Here is a 23,942-nt window from a genome sequence, read left to right as displayed (position 1 = left end):
GGACAAGTTTATATTTATCAAAAAATAAACTTGGTACTTGGAAAGGCAATTCCCATGTCCATGGGATCCAGAACCACTGTCCTTAATTCTGTGTTAGCTGGTATCCCTTCGTACGTACCTCATGTCTTTGTTCCTGATGAATAGCTTTGGTGAAGAAATGAGATAAACAAAGAATGAGTGGAAAACAAAACTTAAGTCTCCTGGTAAATTGGTGGTGTGACTTGAAACGCAGGATGGATTGTGGCAACAAGTTGTGATGGAATATGTTAGAAACAAAACTATTTGTTGGTCTTCCTACTCGCTTGTATTAGCTGACTGTAATCCTGTTGATTTGGAATAAACTCAGTTCAACCCTTGCAAAAGGAAAAATATTGTCCTGATGTAAAAAAAAGTGATTATATCATCCTTGTATCATACTGTAGATCAAGATTTTTATTCTATCTTTTGAGAAAGAGGGTTTCCCCTAAGTCTATTTTTTTTAACGGGCCTTGTCTTCATTTCGTATCAAGCTCAACTAGTGGCCATCCGTGCCATGCATTGACGATTTGAACCGCCACCTCCTACAGTAGCTTATCCCATAATGTGATCAAAACGGCACACTAGTAGTAGAACGCATCTCCGTGAGCTCGCTTAGTGATAAATTGTACTCCCTCCATTCCCAAATATAAGGGCATGCTTGGATCCAAAGGACTATTTTTAGTTTGACTAAAACTAGTCTCTTTTAAAGGCTAAAGTTCCAATCACCCCTGACTAAAGAGAGGCTAGAACTAGTCTTGAGACTAAAAAGTTTTAGTCAGGGGAACCCTACTAAAATGTGGATTATTCCTCTCTCTCCTCATTTAACTCCTCTTCTTTAACACATGTGAGTTCTGGATTGGAGGATTTGAAGGATAATAAATGCTCATTAACTCGATTTTAGTCTATTTAATATTTGTATCCAAGCATGGATGAGGCTAGCAAGTTTTAGTCCCACTACTTTTAGTCATGGGACTAAAACGTATCCAAGCACCCTCTAAGTCTTTCTAGAGATTTCAATAAATGACTATGTACGGATTAAAATGAGTGAATCTACACTCTAAAATATGTCTACATACATCCGTATGTTGTCGTCCATTTGAAATGTCTTAAAAGACTTATACTCCCTCTGTAAACTAATATAAAAGCGTTTAGATCACTACTTTAGTATTTTAAACGCTTTTATATTAATTTACGGAGGGAGCATTTAGGAACGGAAGGAGTAGTACAACTGTACCTGTGTTGAAACAAGTCGTACTACTACTACCTGCTTCCACATTTTGAAATAAAATAGAGATCTGGCAACTTCGCCTCTTGAATTATATTCAATTTTACCACTGGTTTTGAAACAAAGAAACATAAGCTTCGATCGATTAAACTAACTGGTCACTGTACGATCATGGCTTGCCCTGTTCAGCTCTTATTTCGACATGCATGGTTAACAGCTACCACTCCACTAGATTCTAGAAGCCGAAGCTCTCTGCGGCGGCATCGACAACGGTCTGCACGAGAAACGAGCTGTCGACGATGCCGGGGTTGCGGAAGGCGCAATTGCGGCGGATCTGGCCCTGGCCACCGGTGAGAACCTTGATCTGGCCCATCTTGACCATGGACACGCGGAACTGGTTGAAGAAGTCACGCTGGCTGCATGCGAAGCGCTCGACGATGGGCTGGGTATTTTTTTAAAAATGGCGTTGGTGAAGAGGTCCTGGTCGGATACGAAGAGCCCCTTCCGGTCCAACAGGTTGAGGAAGTACTTGTTGTCGAACATTTCGGGTGTGCCCATGTCCAGCGCGGTGCGGGCGTCCATGCCCACGGCCGGGCACGTCCGCTTCAGGCTGGCGACGAGGGAAGGATTCATGATGGGGTCCGGCCACGGGTAGAGCTGCTTCTCGTAGGAGGTGCAGTGCCCGACACCGATGGTGTGGCCGCTGGAGAACGCGACGAGGTCGGTGTCGTCCAGGTCGTGGCTAAGCTTGTGGAGAACGGCGAGGAGGGTTGTCACGTTTGAGGACGGCCGGGGGAGGCCGGAGCCCACTTCATCCTGCGTGGCGAACCGTGCGCTGTCGCGGCGGCCGAGGGGCACGCGGTACTCGGGCCCGCCGGTGGCGGCCACAGAGCCGTGGGCGGCGAGCTCTAGGATGTCGGAGTAGAAGATGACAGCGCCGTGACACTCGCGCTCCAGCAGGTCATGTCGTTGATTGCCTTTGTTAGAATAAATTTGAGGCATACCGTTGATCATCCGAGGATCAAGCACGACACCGAGATTTGTTAACGAGGTTCACTGATATGGCTACATTTTCGAGGCATGACTACGGGCGCTACTCCCCGTAACACCGTCACAATACCGCACACCGGCCACCCGGGCGCCGGCACATGCCGCCGGCTCCCCCTTGCGCGCCAGTGCTATTATGTTAGCATAGGTTATATCGTGTGTCTACCCCCGCTATATATGAGAGGCCTAGGATACAAGTGTCCTATTAGGACACGACTCCATGGAAAATGCACACGAGCACATAGGTGCTCCATCCCACGACATCACCACCATTCCTTTGCATGCAGATTCGGATCGCTGGCTTTAAATGCTTTGTATTAGGTTCTGTATCCCTGAAGTATCTCTAAACGTATATATTTATGTTACTATACCTGCCTACAAGCTGGACCCACCCCATTAAATGTCCATTCCCGTGGTAATATTTGCAGCCGCCGTCTACTGTTTCTCTGCTCCCATCGTTATCTCCTCCCCCACGCCCACGACCCGCACCATGACGATCCCTCTGCCTTCCTCCGTCTCGGGCTCCCGGCGAGGAACCGCCGTGCTCCGGCCTGCGCCGCCGTGCCCTCAACCCACAGGTCCAACCACGGCTACCCCTACCTCCTGTTCGGCCTGGCACCGTCTCCAACACCAACCACGCGTCGCTGGTGCCCGGGACGAAGCTCCGCGGCCACATCGCCCGTAGCCGCCGACGGATCGGACCTCCCTGCCACCCCGCATACGGCCACCGATGAATCCAGGTACAGTGGAAGCACGACGCTGACGACCTGTCACTACAGATCCATAACATGCTGAGACTTCGGGGATGAAGGCAGGCGACAAGGCAAGGACTATCCAGCGAGCTCTTCTCCAAGTCATGTTCGTTTCTCATTATTTTCTCTCTGAATATTTTCTTTCCTCGATTTTCTCTCCAAGTTTCCTGGATTTTTTTTGTACGAGCGAGCTCTTCTCCAAGTCATTTTCTTTCCTCTTTTTTCTCTCCAGGTTTTGTGGATTTTTCCGTATGAGATCAGATTGTTCGATCGACCTCTTCTCTCTGAAAAGTTTCCTAAAATCCTTGTGTACAAGATCAGATTTGTGGTGTTCAAATCTGTTATTTTTTCGACGGGGAGGAATCTGGGAAATTAATAGGTTTCCATTCAGAATTTTTGGGACGAACTATCATGGTCTTATCCGAAATTTTGTCTATTAATCAGTGAATTTTCACTGTATGCTTTCTGAGTTTGCCCGATTAATGTGTCTGCTGATGGATCTGTAATTATACTACTCCCTTCATTTCCTTATACAAGGCCACAAACTCAAAATATAGGTATCAAGGTAAAAATTAATGACTGTTTTGCAAGTCAATTTTTCTTCTCGTTAACCGGGATTATTAATATGCTTGCGTGCATGCAAGGGAAAAATGAAAAGGAAGTAGCACAATATCATTATGACTACATGCATGCAAGTTTAAATAAGTTGCTACTACGAGAAAACATCATTTAATGTTGCCTCAATTATTGTTAGTGGCCTTGTATAGATGCAAAATGTATTTTTCATAGTGACCTTGTATAAGGGAATGGAGGGAGTAATTATTTTTTGATGCATCATAGAACAATGTCATCAAGTACTATCACTGTTAATGTTGTAAATTACCTGATGGGTCTATCGTCTTGGAATGTATTTGCTGATGAACCATGTTATCTGAAATGTATGTGATGATGGTTAACCAGTGCATCAAGATTCAGTATCAAGTTATTTCTGTGCATCGATGGTTCTGATAAAGAGAGTTGTTTGCAACTAATCAAAATTAGGCAGTGAATTTTCCATGTGGTTGTCAGTCCCCATTCGCAGTGTTAATCCCCAGTTTGATTAGTACTTTCTAGGTAATTAATTTCCCAGCAAGCATGGTCACTGATGTAAGCTTCGTTTTTCTGCTTTTCACTTGCTCACTGAACATATGTTGTCTGTAGTTAGCTGTTATGTAGCTGTCGGACAGGTCGCTCGACGGCGAAGCTATTTGTAATTACTAGTTAAGTAATCAACCAGGAAGATCATGTTTTGATCTTATCCAGTAGCATGTTCAGTGAATCCTATGTATAGAACCTTGCTGTGCATGTGTTTTGCCAGCATGTATGCTTGACAATTCCCCTAGTCAGCGCTTAGTCATTTGGTTCATCTAATTTAGTACCCAGACCAGATTATCAGGCAACTATGGTTCATCTAGTTAACATGATGTACCCACACCAGATTATCAAGCAACTATGGTTCATCTAATTTAGTACCAAGTATCTCTGTTATGGTGTTGTCATCTTTGTGTAACGCTTGCTAATTCAGGTGTTAAATTCCGAACCTTCCCAGTGACACTGTCTCATTTGCTAGGTGATCAATAAATATAGAATTGTTCTATGAAAGTCAGCTTTTGTTTTTGCTATTTGTACAGAAATTGACAGTTTTTAGATGGACCCACTAGGGATGGTATTTGGAAAGAAATTGTTCTCTGAAAGTCAACTTTTGTTTTTGCTATTTGGACAGAAATTGACATTTTTTTGTTCTAGAAGGTACTGACAAGTTTGCTATGTGATGAAAAACAGAGTTGTCTCTCTGAAATTGATTTATTGAATTGTTGCATCAGTAAAAAATTTGAAATATTCCCCTGAAAAGCATGGAAGGAATTGCTAGGGGGACACAAATAAGTCTCTGAATGTCAATGTCTGGTGTATAATGCTAAAAAATCCAAAACGTCTAACTGTTCTCCTGCATTTACTGCATGGCATTTATAATCGTAATCTGGTTCTCACCCCAAAACTTTCCTAGTTCACAGCAGGTTTTGGCTGCAGCACCCCCACACCACTTCATAAATGCAGCTACTGACACGAGTCATTTAAAGATGGACCCACTAGTTCTTGGTATTTAGAAGATGTATCTGGGGCGTATCTCTGAATTGTAAAATGATTTCAGCATTCAATGACATGATCTGCCTAAAGTAATGTGAGGCGTGGATATGAGTGGGTGGAGCACCTCGGTGCCAAAAATCCTCATCCACGACTCCATATCCTATCTAAACACAATACAACTAGAAGTTCAACTGTAACCTACCTTGTACACAATATTCGACACAACTCTAACAAACTTCACCTTGGCGAATATTCTCCACCACCTTGAATTCATCAATGCGTCAAACTTCCATGTACATTGGACTTGAGTTTATGCCACGAGTACCGCTGCTACTCCAAAGACTCCATATGACTCCACCTGCAACTTGTAGTCCCTTCTTTTCTTGACCATAGTCAACGCTCAAGCAAAATTAAGTTCCACATTACTCTAGTTTGTGCTCCCAACTTCTAGAGCATCAGTTCAACGCCGTCACACACTGATCACTGACCTGCGTGAAAATGAATAACTCACATATTGGGTGTCACACATAAGAGTTACCTGAACTCAACATCACCGTCCCTTTCATGACCGCTTGTCTGAAACATGAAGGAATTTCACCGTTGCTTGTAGTCATCCCGAGTCAAATTCGCAGTCGTCTCACCACATGTATGACTACCAGAGCCCTGGCCCGTCTCCATGTCCCGTGCATACCGCACGCCTCGCCGCTGTTACCGCGTCAAGCCTCCGCTGTCCCGGTCGAGTCTCAAGGGTCACGAACCCACACCACTCAACCCCCACTGCAGAGTACCACCGATCATCGCCGACCGGTGACGAGTTTCACGCTTTCATCAATCCAATGGGCTCCAGTCCGAACTACGTGTCCCTCGCTTTTCCCCGCTGAATAGGCTTCGATTCTCAGGATCCTTACACCGTAACCCCTCAATCCAGCTCCACCTTCAACATGACTCCATGGTAGATGATCAGTCCATCCACGCGTCCCGTCGACTTCAAGCTCACATGCGTACGCCATCTTGAATCAACTCCACGCCATAGTCTTGTCGAAGCCACACAAGCCCTCGGGGCCTGCGCCACGTGTTTCCACGCCCAGAAGTCGGTCACCATCAGCATCACGCTCCTATGTCGCTGCCGCCGATCCCGCACCGTCTTCTATACCAACCGACTTGCGTCGATCCGTCAGACTATCTAGTCTGACCCAACCGAACTTGTCCGGCTGCATGACACACTCGAGGCTCTCAAATCGTCTTTCAAGAATTTCCATCCATCACATAATAATTCCATCTTAGCTGAATTGACTTCCCGCAACGCCTTCAAGCATCCTTGTTGTGCCAACAAATCTTTCACCCTTGTCTGCCATAACCCAAGGTTTTCAGTTCCGTGAACTTCTCTACCTCAAACCTGGTACCCGTTGGCGCCATGGTCCTTTATATGACTGACCATGTGAAAAATACGCGAGCTATCCCGCGACGCCGGAGTACACGAGCAAACCCAGCGTGGTCTTGCCTGCGTGCACTAGTAGCAGTCCACCAAGAAACTTGACCTTCACGTGATTTGCTCCCTTGGCTCAACTCCCTCGATGCTCGCAATTGCCTTGTCAACGCCCCCCCGCTAATTCCAATGGATGTATCAATAGATTTTTCCTTCACAATATTTGATCTGATCTGCCTCTCGCCGTGTCATACGTGGACTCGGTCCACATTTTGGTCCAAACAAATCCTCACGATGTGCTGCATGCTCCAGCGACCAGCATCAAATAGCTGCGTGACCCTTCGCTGTGTGCGAGCGTGCCTTGCTGCTAGCCGCACGCGCCAGCCTGTGGGCCGCCGCATGCATAAACCTCTTATTGGGCCCAGCGCCTCCCGTACGTGGGCTGCTTCTGTCACTCATACGCGCCTCGGATTCCGCTGCATCTACGTTCCATCGACCACCTCGATCCCGTCGAGACCGACTTCATCTGGAACCATGACGCGCCTGCCGATCCGACCTCGCTGAGAATTCCCAGAAACACGCCGCCTGGCATAGGCTGGCCCGATCAATTCGATCTGTACACAGCCGCCGACGCCACCTTTGATCGCTACTTTGCCGCAAAATCTTCAGTCGATCTATCACCTCGTCTGTGGAACCCGCGGTACGATCGCCCTGCTGTTCTCGACAGCGCCTCCTGTGAATTTCTCGACGATTTCTTCCAGCTCTTCCTCCAGGTCAACGATCCACCTCCGAACAACCTAGCTCATGATACCATTTGTTAGAATGAATTCGAGGCAATACCGTTGATCATCCGAGGACCAAGCAATCAAACAAGCACGACACCGAGATTTGTTAACGAGGTTCACCGATATGGCTACATCTCCGGGGCATGACTACGGGCGCTCCTTCCCGTGACACCGTCACAATACCGCACACCGGCCACACGGGCACCGGCACATGCCGCCGGCTCCCCCTTGCGCACGCGCACCTAGGGATGGCACTCGCAGGGTATGGGTACGGGTGGAGCCACCCCATACCCTTACCTGTCCATCCTGAACTTACCCATCACTCATGCCCATACCCATCAAGGGTACAGTTTTTTCCCATACCCGTCACCCGACAGGGTATATGGGTACCCGCGGGTAAAAATACCCGCGTATACAACACATCAATTGAGTAGAAAATAGTTGTAAAAAGCTACATATAATCATTATTAATAGAAACACATTTTAAACAATAATGTACAACAACATACTGTAAAAACAATGCATTCTCATAAAAAAACTTGTCTATAAAGCGACACATAAAAATGTTAAACAAGAACACATAGGCATACACTTTAAGTTCACAAAACCATGATAAATTATAGTGATACTTTGACTACACATTAGAGTTTTATGTAGCGCGATTAGGAGGGGAAAATTAATAAATTGAATATTAAAGGGAACCCACTTGTCAACATTTTAGATGGGTGCATGGGTACGCGGGCATGGGTTATATGATCCCATACCCGCACCCTCTCAACCCGATGGGTATAATATTTTTCCCATTTAAGTACCCATGGATAAATTTTTGTCTCATACCCTTACCCTAATAGGGTTTTTACCCACAGGATACGCGGGTAATGGGTACCCATTGCCATCCCTATGCGCACCTATGCGATTATGTTGGCATAGGTTACATCGCGTGTCTACCCCTGCTATATATGAGAGGCCTAGGATACAAGTGTCCTATTAGGACACGACTCCAGATCCTATCTAAACACAATCACTACAAGAAATATGTCAACTAGTGACCTTCTGTCAGTGACCCTGCAAGAATTGGTCATAGATCTATGACCATATCAGACCAACTGGTCAAAAGCTGTTCTGGGGGCTCCAAACCCTAAACCATTGCGACCATTTTGGTCAGAAAGGTCGTAATTTCCTTACACGAAATGGTCATAAAGCAAACAACGCTAGTCTGTTGCCTTATTTCTAGTTGTTAACGACCAATATAGATGGTCATAGCCTTGTAAATTGTGGTGGGTTGCTATGACTAGGCGCCACCTCATCAGTTTTGCCTATGTGTCATGTCCATGTGGCAGTTTTTGCCCTAGGTTGTGAAGCAACCTATATTTCTGTCATTCCCAAAATTCCCAAAAAAATCTCACAAATTCTTTGAGTCATATCTTCGTCAAATATGTAAAAACCTTCCTTGCCTAGTTCAAAAATAATTCAAAAATATTCATTTTCCTATTCTGTTCAGAACAACAGTTTGTGAAGGAAGTACCACTTTGGCATGTCCAAATAGTATCCATTTTCTACAGTGCTTTCCTATGCCCAAATAACCATCCTCCACCAAATGCCAGCTCAATCCATTCATTATTTTGAGCCGAGCTTCAACATTTGTAGTTATGTCCAGTGTGGTAGTTTGCAAAGAAGTACCACCTAGGCTCCTCCTTTTGAGCTGAAAATTTCTGAAGACGGTCTTCTTAGTAACTGATCATACTCGGCCAAAACTCAGGCCCATTGGCCATGTGCATTTTCGGTACCACTAATCAAACGCTTGGGTGCTAATTCATGTTTGAGCTCGGTTAAGTCTGCCCGTGAGATTCTTCTATTGCCTTCTTCTTCCTGACACCTATCAAGGGAGTTCCCAACCCACTAGACATGCCTAGGCCGCCCGGAACGCGTGGCAACACCCCGGTCACGCGGTGACCACGCGGCGGGCATGTGAGTCTACGCGCTTTGGAGTTGGGGCCCTGGGCCATCATCCAAACCTCAACGTATCGCCACCAAACCATGTATTTCTGATTAAATAGATACTTTTCTACCTAGGAATGATTTTTTGAAAAAATAAAGAGCAAACTATGAGGCAGCTGCAGTTCAAATTTGTCCCGCTTCCTACTGAATCAGCAGAAATTTGTCTTTTTCACCAGAGGTGGATAAATTTTTTTGGCACCCAACCATTTTGTCAATTGTGCTTTAAACATGGCCTAGTATTTTATAAAATTGATTTGGTCCAATTTTGCAACAAATACATGGTAGGTCCTTCACAAAAAAAACTCATTTTGGGCACTCGAAAAATGAAAAATTGATTTTTCGTCCAAAGAAAATGAAAACTCCCTTAGGCAACATTGTTTGCCATTCCAATATGCACCCTTGTGCACAATATGAGATTATTTGAACAAACTATGCCATGAATGTGGCCATAAGATTGATCATTTGGCTTGAAAGCCATGAATCTTCAAAGATGATAGCTCATTTTTTAGAACACTTTTTTAAAATAATTGCCGTATTACAAGTTGGTTATTTTTCCTGGGAACTTGGCCACAGATAATGACACAATGCGAAGGTTTCCAATTTTTTTGATTTTTTTTTAATTTTTTATGCCGTTTCAAAATGCGGTCAAAATGGCGGGAATGACCGTTCCTAGCTAGTGGTTGAATTTTGAATTTTTTTTGGTGTTTCTCTGATTAAATAGGTACTTATGTACCTAGAAATGATTTTTGGAAAAAATAAATAGCAAACTATGAGGCACCTGCAGTTCAAATTTGACCCGCTTCCAACTGAATCAGCGGGAATTTGTCTTTTTCACCAGAGGTGGATCAAAAGTTTTGACACCCAACCATTTTGTCAATTGTGCATTAAATATGGCCTAGTGTTTTATAAAAATGATTTGGTCCAATTTTGCAACAATTATTTGGGAGGTCCTTCACAAAAAAACCTCCTTTTGGGCACTCGAAAAATGGAAAATGGTTTTTTCGTCCAAAGAAAATGAAAACTTCCTTAGGCAACATTGTTTGCCATTCAAATATGCACCCTTGTGCACAATATGAGATCATTTGAACAAACTATGCCATGAATGTGGCCATAAGATTGATCATTTGGCTTGAAAGCCGTTGATCTCCACACGTGATAGCTCGTTTCTGAGAACACTTTTTTAAAATAATCGCCGTATTACAGGTTTGTTATTTTTCTGAGAACTTGGCCACATATAATGACACAATGTGAAGGTTTCCCAATTTTTTAATTTTTTTGAATTTTTTATGCCCGTTTCAAAATGCGGTCAAAACGGCGGGAATGACCGTTCCTAGCTAGTGGTTGAATCTTGGAATTTTTTTGGTGTTTCTCTGATTAAATAGGTACTTATGTACCTAGAATAGATTTTTGGAAAAAGTAAATAGCAAACTATGAGGCACCTGCAGTTCAAATTTGACCCGCTTCCACCTGAATCGGCGGGAATTTGTCTTTTTCACCAGAGGTGGATCAAAACTTTTGACACCCAACCATTTTGTCAATTATTCATTAAATATAGCCTAGTATTTTATAAAAATGATTTGGTCCAATTTTGCAACAATTATTTGGGAGGTCCTTCACAAAAAAACCTCCTTTTGGGCAGTCGAAAAATGGAAAATGGTTTTTTCGTCCAAAGAAAATGAAAACTTCCTTAGGCAACATTGTTTGCCATTCCAATATGCACCCTTGTGCACAATATGAGATCATTTGAACAAACTATGCCATGAATGTGGCCATAAGATTGATCATTTGGCTTGAAAGCCGTTGATCTCCACACGTGATAGCTCGTTTCTGAGAACACTTTTTAAAAATAATTGCAGTATTACACGTTTGTTATTTTTCCTGGGAACTTGGCCACATATAATGACACAATGTGAAGGTTTCCCAATTTTTTGATTTTTTTTAAATTTTTTATGCCCGTTTCAAAATGCGGTCAAAACAGTGGGAATGACCGTTCCTAGCTAGTGGTTGAATTTTGAATTTTTTGGTGTTTCTCTGATTAAATAGGTACTTATGTACCTAGAAATGATTTTTGGAAAAAATAAATAGCAAACTATGAGGCACCTGCAGTTCAAATTTGACCCGCTTCCAACTGAATCAGCGGGAATTTGTCTTTTTCACCAGAGGTGGATCAAAAGTTTTGACACCCAACCATTTTGTCAATTGTGCATTAAATATGGCCTAGTGTTTTATAAAAATGATTTGGTCCAATTTTGCAACAATTATTTGGGAGGTCCTTCACAAAAAAACCTCCTTTTGGGCACTCGAAAAATGGAAAATGGTTTTTTCGTCCAAAGAAAATGAAAACTTCCTTAGGCAACATTGTTTGCCATTCCAATATGCACCCTTGTGCACAATATGAGATCATTTGAACAAACTATGCCATGAATGTGGCCATAAGATTGATCATTTGGCTTGAAAGCCGTTGATCTCCACACGTGATAGCTCGTTTCTGAGAACACTTTTTTAAAATAATCGCCGTATTACAGGTTTGTTATTTTTCCTGAGAACTTGGCCACATATAATGACACAATGTGAAGGTTTCCCAATTTTTTAATTTTTTTGAATTTTTTATGCCCGTTTCAAAATGCGGTCAGAACGGCGGGAATGACCGTTCCTAGCTAGTGGTTGAATCTTGGAATTTTTTTGGTGTTTCTCTGATTAAATAGGTACTTATGTACCTAGAATTGATTTTTGGAAAAAGTAAATAGCAAACTATGAGGCACATGCAGTTCAAATTTGACCCGCTTCCACCTGAATCGGCGGGAATTTGTCTTTTTCACCAGAGGTGGATCAAAACTTTTGACACCCAACCATTTTGTCAATTATTCATTAAATATAGCCTAGTATTTTATAAAAATGATTTGGTCCAATTTTGCAACAATTATTTGGGAGGTCCTTCACAAAAAAACCTCCTTTTGGGCACTCGAAAAATGGAAAATGGTTTTTTCGTCCAAAGAAAATGAAAACTTCCTTAGGCAACATTGTTTGCCATTCCAATATGCACCCTTGTGCACAATATGAGATCATTTGAACAAACTATGCCATGAATGTGGCCATAAGATTGATCATTTGGCTTGAAAGCCGTTGATCTCCACACGTGATAGCTCGTTTCTGAGAACACTTTTTAAAAATAATTGCAGTATTACACGTTTGTTATTTTTCCTGGGAACTTGGCCACATATAATGACACAATGCGAAGGTTTCCCAATTTTTTGATTTTTTTTAAATTTTTTATGCCCGTTTCAAAATGCGGTCAAAACGGTGGGAATGACCGTTCCTAGCTAGTGATTGAATCTTGGAATTTTTTTGGTGTTTCTCTGATTAAATAGGTACTTATGTACCTAGAAATGATTTTTGGAAAAAATAAATAGCAAACTATGAGGCACCTGCAGTTCAAATTTGACCCGCTTCCAAGTGAATCAGCGGGAATTTGTCTTTTTCACCAGAGGTGGATCAAAACTTTTGACACCCAACCATTTTGTCAATTGTGCATTAAGTATGGCCTAGTATTTTAGAAAAATGATTTGGTCCAATTTTGCAACAAATATATGGTAGGTCCTTCACAAAAAAACTCATTTTGGGCTCTCGAAAAATGAAAAATATTTATTTTTGCAAGAAAACTCATTTCTCACTACACCTTTTTGAAGATATTTATATTTTTCCATGTTTGTTATTTTTTCCGAAAACTCGTTCACATTTTTGTGACACAATGAGAAGGTTTTCTATTTTCTTTTTGAATTTCTCAGGTCATAAAATAGCTGATATGATTTTAACATATTATTTTTAGACAACTATGACAAATTTAGATGGTCATAGCATCATACTGCATTCTGATTGGTCTGTAGACGTTTCACGCGGATCATGCATCATACGCCGATGAATGCTCGCGGATCCAATGGCCGTCCTCAACCCTTCCACACCAACCCCGAAACCCTAAATGGTCATTTTGCATCCCTCCACCCCCCGCCTCCTTTCTTTCCAGTTTCCACATCCATCCCATTCCAGATCCCCCGTCTCCTCGCTATCTCGCCCGATGGAGAGACCTCGCCTCCTCCCTTCCAGATCCATCGCCGCCGCCACCACCTCCCTCCGGAGGAGCTCGCCATCATTCATGGCCTCCCCCATGCCCCTCCTCTCGCCCCTGCCCTTCCCTCACCACCCAATCGAACCAACCAGCCCACCACACGCCCTCACCTTGTTACCAAGCGCCGCCGCCGTCCCCCATGAATGGTGTCGTCCCCACGATCTGGATCCCCTCGAACCACACGCTGGTGACCGCATCCACTCCGCCGCCGGCGCCACCTCCACCCCTCCCCCTACCCTCCGAACACTGTCGCCGGCCAGATCCACCGCAGCCCCCTCCCCGTTGCTTCCTCCTCCCGACCCCACCCTCGTCCTCCACCTGCTCCGCGTGCCCAAACCCGTCGTCTCCGATCCCGCCCCTCAGATCCGCCCCGCGCCTGCATCCGACCTACTCTAGCTTGCTCGCTCCGCCAGAGAGGAAGGGCGCCGGAGCAGCGGGCGTTGGCGGAGATGGAGAGCAAGCGGGTGCTGGTGGTGGGCGGGAGCGGCTACCTCGGCCAGCACCCCCTCGCCGCGCTCGCCGCCGGGTGCGGGGGGCAACGGCGTCTACGTCGACGTGGCCTTCACCCACCACCGCAGGGCCGCGCCGCGGGCGCTGCTCAACGCACTCCCCAGCGTCCGCGCCTTCTGCGCCGACCTCCGCTCAGGCGACGGCCTTGAGGCCGTCTCCGCGTCCTTCCGACATGTACGCTCAGCTCCCCTCCCCATTTCGCGAGCGCCCCATTCCGTCCTGGCCGTGTAGCGCTGTCGTGGGTTGGCCGTGTAACAGTTACGAGATTCGTCAGTCTATGTGCCATGCCATTTGTTGTTTGTAGCTAGTCCGTCGATTTACAGTCTTTTTTTGCACTTCACTTGCCCACTAATTAAGATGCAGTCTGCCATATTGAAGATTACATGTATGCTGTGCTGATTACATGTATGCTGGACGAAGAGATGGTCTCCGACAAGATCGTGTTTGGCGGTCAGAGGGATGAACATCAGTTGTGAGTGGATTCAGTCTTGACATTACCAACTCTAGCAAACTACCTCCTGTGACCTGTCTGCCTGGACAAAAATACCAGTAGCACAACACTTTTAGAATTAGAATAGATAGATCGGTTGGGTTCACTTGCGTTGCTAGCGGCCAGGTGTTGGTCTCCCTCGAATTGTTTCTCCTCCTCTTTCACGATCCTGCATTATACAGCTACGTGATTTCCTTGTCTTCGGATCGTTAGTTCAGATGGGACACGCCTGGCTGCAGAGAGCAGTTCCATCAGACGACGTATATGTATACGGGGGGTTGGGTTTCCTATCAACGCCAGCTTCTCGTGCCGTTTTGTTTATCCGCCTGCCAAAGTGACGCACTGCCCGATCTTCCATGTATCCATCAGTAATGTGTTTGGTTGATCTGCCCACATATCGTTTACCACTGATTTTTCTCTGACCCTTGAATACTTGCCGTACTAGAAGCTGCATGTATTTGGGGTGGTTCTCATATATTTGTTCAGCCTTTAATTTAGATCGAATTGTTCTGTTCATATTTGGGGTGGTTCTCATATAGAGATGTATTTCTCTTGGATTTGTGTCTACAGAAGCTGCATGTAGAATTCTGGCCTCTTACCTTTTTCATTGAAAGTAAAAGGGAAAAGGTTAATTTTATCTATTAGCATGGCCATACTAGAAGGTTAATTTTTTTTGAAACGGATTACAAGGGTAATTTGAGTTATTCGTCATCTTCAAAGCTAAACTGTTGTAGTTCTGCTGACCAGCCTGTGTGTTTCACTTCAGGTGTGAGGAGGAGCCTGTGGCTGAGACTGCATCAGCACAGATGCTGCAACCCATCACAGCGACTTCCTCGGCCTCTGTTACGGCCGATGCAGCAATAACTCAGGACACCGTTCATGCCTTGCTACCACTTCTATGTTTTCTTTCTCTGTTATAGTTACTTATGTGATTTATTCATGTAAAATCTCTACTTTATGCCAATAGCTGCCTGTACCATTGTTCTACTATCTGTGTGATGCTGAACAATATGTTGTTAATCTGTTGCTAAATTCTCACTAAATGCACATTTTATTTCCTTAGACCTACTGTTAAACAAAGGCTTAACTTGTAGCATTTTTTCTTAAAAATAAGCAAAGAATTCCTGCAGTTTTTCTGTTGGAAATGAGTTATTAGTTGTCACCTGCCAATGTTGGGATGTAGAGTAAGGTCGGGCTGTTGTGCATGTAACTTTATTCCTTGTCAATACCGTCAGACATCAGATGAACCATGGTTTTGTGCAAGCATTTCTCTTTTGAATGCAGCCATGGTCTTGCAAGCAATTGCGGCTGGTAGAACATGCTGCTATTGTGTTGTACTGCTTGCAGCAGTCCTTGCTTGATAGTGGCAGTAGTAACTCAAGTAAGGTCCAGTAATAAGTTATTTAACATGTGTTCTTGTTCGTTAATATCATAAAATTAGGAGTAAGGATTTAGCTTTCATTTTGCATTCACTCAACGATTGTGGCAGTCAAATTAGATGTCTCCTCTGTTGTTTGAATCCACCCTGGTTAGATGACATCTTGTTAGTGTGGCATGATGAAAGATTCAGGTTTTTTCTATTGATTTGTTTCATTATCATTATGCATGTGTACTTGGTGAATCAGGAACCCATTAGGAGCCAAATGCCTAATCTCTTTGTCACATTGGGTTTGGTAGCAGTTGCTAATCTCTAGCATTTACCTCTTGTTGCAGACCAGGAAATGAAAGATCGCTCGACAAATGGCCGCTTCATCTGATCTTATACCCGCACACGAGAGCTACCGGAGCAGCAACAGATTAACAAGGACCCAAGCTGGACTCCCAAGTTCTTCGGTGAGCTGGCTCCATCTCCTACCCCTAGCTCCCTCTTTTCTGCTCCTATAGCTAGCTTGCTTTGTTGGACTCATGCTCTGCTCCTACACAAGCTGGACTCATGCTTTGTTATACACTAGCAGCAGTACCTCATGTACATGTAATTGGACTCCCAGGGTGTTGTTCTTGTAAATTCTTCCATGTCTTGCTATTTTGTTGGTGCTACTACACATGTCAGATTGTTAGCTGTACTTGTTTCCATCTCAAATTACTTGTCTTCTTGAACATATGCCTGATGCTTGGTGCATGTAGGATGTGTGCTCTGTGTGGACATCTATGCATTTGCTAAGATTTTTGTAGCACATGCTATGGCCTCAAAGATTGTTTATTTTATTTTCGTTCATAGATTAGCATCGTTTTTTATTGCCGTCAAGGGGTGAATTTATTTGATCATTAATATGTGGCTGGATGTGATGTTTTGCAGGCTCAAGGCGCTAAGGTGTTGGAGACGTGCCTGTACTTGTTGAGCGTTTTATCTGTAGAGTGCTATATTGTGATTGGTGTAATATTGTATGGTTATATTGTGATTGGTGGAATGTAATAAACTTGATTGGTATATTGGTGATTTGGCTCTTATTTGAATATATGTTACAGCTTGTAGTACGTGTCATTTGTAGAGCTTGTACTGAATCTGGCAATTGATATTTGAAGTATCATGTGTGTTTTTTGCTTGCCATTTTAACTACTAGTTATTTTCTTATTGTCAAATTGAAATATGAAAAATCTGGGCCTAATAGCTGCGGCCCACTTATCAGAACCTGACAAGTGGGACCTGTTTTGACTAGTGCACCCATTTTATAAAAAAGAAAACTAAAACTGTTGATACAAAAAGGCCATGACCCATGCAATAAAAAGGCTTAAATGTTGGGCTTGGCCCGTGAAGCTGACAAAAAATTCATAGAAGAAAAAAATGTAAAAGGCCGAATTAATGGGCTCGGCCCATCTAAAGTACCGAAATGGACCGGGCTGAATCTTGTGCCACATCAGCTTGCCACGCTGGATGCCTACGTGGCCTGGGGAGGTTGCTAGTGACCAAAACGCCACAGTAGGAATATTTTGGTCGTAAACGTCCACGACCTTCTCACAGAGAAGGTCGCTATAGTCAGTTTACGACCACCAGCTTTTGACCTTCTGTTTTTGGTCAAAAAAAGGTCGCAAATGAAAAACAATGACCTTTCAGTGACCAATAGTCAAGGTCACAAGTTGACATATTTCTTGTAGTGAATACAACTACAAGTCCAACTGTAACCTACCTTGTACACAATATTCGACACAACTCTAACAGCCTTGAATGCGGAGTGGCGGAGCGTGAGGTTGGGCGGCGCCTGCTGCTCCCCCGGCGCCATGGCCGACCCGTCCAGGAGCACCGACGCGTCGCAGCCCTGCATTCATGCATGACGCGGGCACCCATGGATGCATGAATCAATTAGGGCTCGTTTGGTGGACAGGGGAAACTCCGGGATCCCTGCCCTATCCCCGGAAAGAAAAGGCACGTACGCGGTATACTACCAGTAAATTTGGTTGTGGCCCGCAGCTGGGAAATCTTCGCCCACCCCTGTTTAATCCCCGGGAAGGGAAACAACTGGTCCCGACTCGTGGGACGAGTTCGCTGTCTCTCTCGCTCGCTTCTGTTCGCAAACGCTGACGTTGCCCTCCTCGACTCCGTTCTGGCCCACGCCGCTCTCCTCACCATTTTCTCCTCCCAAGTGGTGAAGCGAATTTTCGACGGGGTTTCTATTTTCGTATGAATATTCCACCCAGGGCAAATCTTTTCAGGGAACATCTTGCCTTGTGGCCAAACAAGGCCTTAATGGGTTGATGGGAGCCAATTAACTGAGGCAAGGCAAGGCAGGTACCTGGACGAAGCAGTCGTGGAAGTGAAGGCGGACACTACTAGAAAAAATCTTATACACAGACACTTATCAGTAGCGCTTGTTAAAGCGAAGCGCTACTGCTACATAGCAGTAACGCGTGTAAGGGCAGCACTCTACTACTACAAAGATAGCAGTAGCGCGTGCACCACAAAACGCGTTGCTACTACGACGAACAGAACGGTTGCTGCCAGGCTTGGTATAGTAGGAGCGCGCTTCTAAGGACCGCGCTACCGCTAACAAAATAGTAGCAGCACGTTTTAGGGCGACAGTGCTGCAACTAACAAAAGGAAAAGAAAGGAAAAAAAGAAAGGAAAAAAGAAAAGGAAAAAAGAAAAGGAAAATTAAAGAAAAAGAAAAAATGAGAGCAATAGAAGCACCGCGTTTCTGCAAAAGCGTTGTAGCTACTTTAGCTATAGCGCGTTCTCCCAACATGCGCTATAGCTAACTTATCTGTAGCCGTAGCGCGTTTATGCGAAAGGCTATAGCTAAGTAGCTATAGCGCTTGTTTTGAAAAACCGCTACTACTATGTTTGACTTACCGCTTCACGGGCGTCCCTCCTTTCCCCAATTCCATAATCTTCTCGCCAGACCCCAACCTCTCCCTCGACGCCCCGACGCTCCCTCGTCACCCAGCCTCCGTCGCCACCATCAGAGCTGCACACCATCACTGCCACCGGAGCCGAGCGCCCGCGGAGCCACCCTTGTCTGCTCCTCGCCGCCCCTGCTCCCTCGTCGCCCCTGCCCCATCACCGCCAGAGCCACCGTCACCCTCACCAGATCCCCTGCTCCCTCGCCGCCCCTACTCCCTCGCGCCCTTGCTCCCTCGTCGCCCCTGCCACCCTCGTCCGCTCCTCACCGCCCCTGCTCCCTCGTCGTCCATCCTCTCTGTAAGCCCCACACCCCTCCCTCTAGGTTAATTAACTTAGGTGAATTTAGTTCATTAGGTAACTAAGTGAACTAGCTAGGTTAATTTGGTTTACTAACTAGGTTAATTAGATATTTTTTAGATGTTTGGTTAACTAATTTGGTTAACTAACTAGGTTACGTAACTAAGTAGATGTTAATTAGGTTAGGGCAGTAGTGGTACTGTTAATTAGATGTTTTTTAGTTAGGGAACTAGGTTAGGTAACTAAGTAGATGTTAATTAGGTTAGGTAACTAAGTAGATGTTAATTTAGGTTAATTTGGTTAACTAACTAGGTCAGGTAACTAAGTACATGTAAATTAGGTTAGGGCAGTAGTGGTACTAGTAGATGTTAATTCGATGTTTTCTAGTTAGGAAAATAGGGTTTTATTAGGTTAATTAGGTGAAGTTAAATGAATGACCTAAATGAATGAAATTAGTAGTTAAATGAATTTTTAGGACAAATTTGTATATGCTTAAGTACTTAACTAAATATTATTTTTAGGACAAACTTGTATATGCTTAAGTAGTTAATTAAATATATTATAGGGTTGTATATATAGTTGCTTAAGTACTAGGGCAGTAGGGTTAGGGCAGTAGGACATAATTTGAATTGAGTTCTAGGGTTCATAATTTGAAATTTGTGTAGATTTTCTTGAAGTGTGAAACATTGAAGTGGTAATGATATATGAAAATTCCTTGATTGTGCCCAAGTGGCCTTTTTGTTGTTTCCAGGGAATGAAGTCGAGTTGCTTATGTTTTGCCAGAATATTGATTCATTTCCGTTCCGGCAAATTTCAGGTGCTTGATTTGTCCACTTTTTAGCAAAGGTCATGCCGAAATTTTCCATGAATTTCGGGATGACTTGTGCTACAAACTAGGACATATCGAGTGCCCGGAATTTGCCGCACCGGGAAGAAATCAACGTCTTTTTATGTCATTATTCATTTTATTAGGTCTAGAATTAATTGACTAGATTTAATCATAGGAAACATGGCTAGCAACGATGAAGGACAGGGTTCTGCTGATTGCGACGACATCTACCTGGCGGCAGACGAATATTTGAACCTTGCCAACGATCAACGGTTGCTGTTGCTGGGCCCACCTGGCGTTGAGACCCATACCGGCACCGAGACCGGCACTGAGACTGGCAAAGCCATAGAACCGAAACCGAAGAGGAGATGTCGACGCCCAAACCAGCTCCTCATTACTAGACTAGTGGTCACGGAGTTGGACGGCGGCAATTTTGAGCCAAAACTGCCTGTGGAAGCACGCTCCTGCTACGGCAATCAAATAGGCTGCATCGTACGAGCATGCACCACCATCAATGATGAGAAACTAAAGAAGAGGCCAAATATGAAGCACTCCCTCCTAACCCCTACTGCACTAGATATTCTTGTTCCCAGGCCGTGATGAAATCCAATTTACTGATCCACAGAAAGACCGGCAATGAAGAAGATAAACAAACGCTCCATGACCAAGTTTAGCGACGCGTTGGCCGCCTGGAAAGTAAGGGTGAAACGCGCCATCAACAAAAAAGAACCCTACTCCGAGATTGTAAAGGATCATCCAACAATCACGGAAGAGCAGTTTCAAATATTCATGGCGGCTTGCGATGCCGAAGATGTCAAAAAAAGTCGAAGTACATGAAGGGGCTTCAAGAGAGGAACATGGGGTGCCACCACCTCGGAAGTCGTGGTTACGCGGGGAAGAGGTCCATATGGGCCATGGAGGACGCGAAACGCGAAAGTCTGGGCATCCCAGACCCCTTGGCGGACTTCACCGTCCCGCAGGAGCGTGACGTCCTTTGTGCCTTGTACATGAACTACATCATTGGGATTGAGAAGATACCTTAGATCTGTGTCGCTGACCCGTACTTCATGCACGAGGGTTCTTGGCAGTCTGCGTAGAACACCGTCAATACGCGAGGGACTACATCATCGATTTCATGGTAGCAAATAAGGACAAGGAGACGATTCTCGTGCCTTATCATCCCCTGTAAGTCATCCGCGCGGATATCCTTCCTTTAATTCCAATCATTCATTTGCATGGTGGAGGCTAATTAATTTGAGGTGTACTTATTTTGCGCAGCGACGAGCGCGCCATCCTCATCATCCTTTACCCCCGATACTCCCGCGCTGTTTACTTGGACTCGTCGAAGAATGTGAACAAAAAGGATTACACCCACATCAAGTCTGTTCTCGACAATGCTATCTTTTTCTACGGCGTACGGGGTGGAGAGATCAAGGACAAGAAGAAGAGGAGCGGCAGGCCCGCCTTCAGCCACAACACCGACTTCTGCTGCATCCAGCAACCGAGTGATACTCTTAGTGATGGATTCTATGTCCTACACCACATGCTGGAGTACAGACGGGATCAGCAGAACCTTCGCATGTCACCTACATCCGGGGATGCCCATATTCTGCAATGGGCAAGGAACGTAGGAGATATCGAGGATCATCGGCTTCGAGCTGAGTTCTATGAAATCTAGCGTGAACTTGCCCAAATGATCATGAAGGAGGTCCTCGAAAAAAGGGTTGTTCTACGAGGAAGGGCAAATGTCGCGGGAAGACGTCCGAACATGCGTAGCCGCTCAGCGTCTCGACCTGAAGCCTTTCATTAAGCTAAGCTCGGGGACTATCTCCCTGACTTTGATGGATGGCACGACATGTTGTGATTGTCGATATATGATAATGTGTCTGTTTAGTCCATACTTTATGTATGACAAAACTTTGAGTTACGCATGACAAAACTTTATTTGTGATGTAATACAATCGTCCTCCTTGACTAGCGAAGATCACTCTAGTTAGGGCATTTTGGGTACGATGAACTTTGTTATTTATGCTTATGATATGTTGCTTCTATTTTTGCTATGTCTGTCTCTTTCTGTTGCTCAACTATATATGTTGCATATCATCGACTCATGTGACGATACAGGTGCATAGATCATCGATGGAGAAGAAGTGCTATGCCAGGAGTATATAATGAGTGGCCAGAGTGTCAGGCCCAGGTGTACCGGTTTCCGGTTTCCGAGCGACAGCCAGTAGTTAGTTTAGGTTCAGGCTAGTGCGAGAGAGGGATACGAACTCATCTACTGCATAGTTCCGCTCTCACTCATAGTGATAGCTCTTCTCGCGTATATTATTATTTAGATGGATGACGATGTAGTTGCAAGAACTTGTATCGCTATTTTCTAGATGATGACGAGAGACCACTTTGTGTTAGATGATGATTATGATGATGACATGATTTGATGCTATGATTACATTTGTATGTGTATGATATGCTAAAGATTATTGTATAAAGCCTGTTCAAATACAAAACAAATATGCAGAAAAAAAACTAATAAAGCTGACAGTAGCAAGGAGAGTAGAGTTAGCAGCAGCGCGCCCTAGATTAAATTGCTGCAAATATTAGTAGTAGCACGTTGTGCTAAAGCTTGCTGCTACTAGCCATGTATAGCAGTAGCATGGGTCAACACGCGCTACTTGTTAGCTGTAGCGCCGTATCAGTAGCATAGTGCCCCTCGCTACTGATACACCTAATACGCGTGCTACTGCTGGGCTTTTCCCTAGTAATGGGAGGAGGCCGGCGCCAAGGTTGGCGTCCTTGCGGACGGCGTCGTGGACGAAGTCGCGCATGATGGACTCCGCGTTGGGGAAGCTCCGCTGGTAGAAGTCCAAGGAGAGGCCGCGCGCCACCGGAGGCTCCCTCAACCTCAGCTCGTCCTGCTCTGCCACCGCATCTGCAGCCCCAAGCGCCACGAGTAGCAGTGCAACTGCTGCAGCGAGAAGAGGAGCACGAGCCATCGATCTCTCCTTTCCTCTGACTGTTCGTGTATGTATCCCTGTGTGTTCCCGTGTGTGACTCGTCTGCTCGGCTCTGCTACGGGTAGAGCCTTGGTTTTATAGGCGATGCTTCTCTTTGACACGATGGCACGATTGTAATGGCGTAGCCATGATTTTCGGCCAGGGTGGTCCAATTGATATATACAATGCCCTCACACCCTCCACAAAAGCAGAGCTATGTGTGTTAAGATGAGGGGGCCAATGCCCCCCTCCCCTAGCTTTAAACTTATTTTTTAAAATAATAATGGAAGGACTTGGATAGGAAATGTTATAGCCTCCCCCACCCCTCCTCCCCAAACACTCATGGTTTTTGCCCTCCGCGGGAAGAGATATAGGATCTGTTTGGTTTGGCACTCCGAGCAATCTAGCAAAAAATTGGCGTTGACTTCAGTGTTGGCCTCTATCGGAACCTTGTTCAATTTTTTTGGTTCGCCCCAGCCGCAACAACTTTCCCTGTTGGTTTCTAAGCCATGACCGGCAGCAGAATCCTCTACCAATTATTTGACGCACCAATATTGGCATATAGCGAGCACAGAAAGAATCCAAACTGACTTGTCGACTTGCTCCGCCATTGCATACTAGTATAGAATTTATCAATAGAATGTATGTGGAAGTTTAATTTTTGCAACAATTCTACAATAAAAAACCCTATAATTAAACCTTAAAGGCAAAGTCAAACTTTGAATTGAAAATGAAAATCATATTTTAAATTGTAGAGGTGTGAAGTCGGTGGGAGCTCCTGCCTCGGTGTTTAGCTCTACCCATGTGCATGCATTACTACTCATCCGCCTCACTGGCGTTCCTCCGCCTTATGGCTACCTGGCACAATGCGTCATCGGATTCTATCACGCTGAACGCTAGGGTTTGCCGTCGCGGTGCGTTCGGTTGGATACTTTGAGTGATCAAGTCCATCCTCTAGTGTACAAAAAAAACTGCTTTAAGCATAC

At 44.7% G+C, this 23,942-nt stretch overlaps 1 pseudogene; it reads right to left on the bottom strand.

Moving 5' to 3' along the window:
- Positions 1 to 1,478: 1,478 nt before the first annotated feature.
- LOC123068044 (cationic peroxidase SPC4-like) lies at positions 1,479 to 22,956 on the bottom strand (annotated as a pseudogene).
- Between the last annotated feature and the right edge of the window lie 986 nt (positions 22,957 to 23,942).

Source organism: Triticum aestivum, chromosome 3B (genome assembly GCF_018294505.1).
Source record: "Triticum aestivum cultivar Chinese Spring chromosome 3B, IWGSC CS RefSeq v2.1, whole genome shotgun sequence".
NCBI classification, from domain to species: Eukaryota; Viridiplantae; Streptophyta; class Magnoliopsida; order Poales; family Poaceae; genus Triticum; species Triticum aestivum.
Note: the sequence above shows the minus strand (reverse complement) of the source record. Positions and strands in the feature narration are given on the sequence as shown.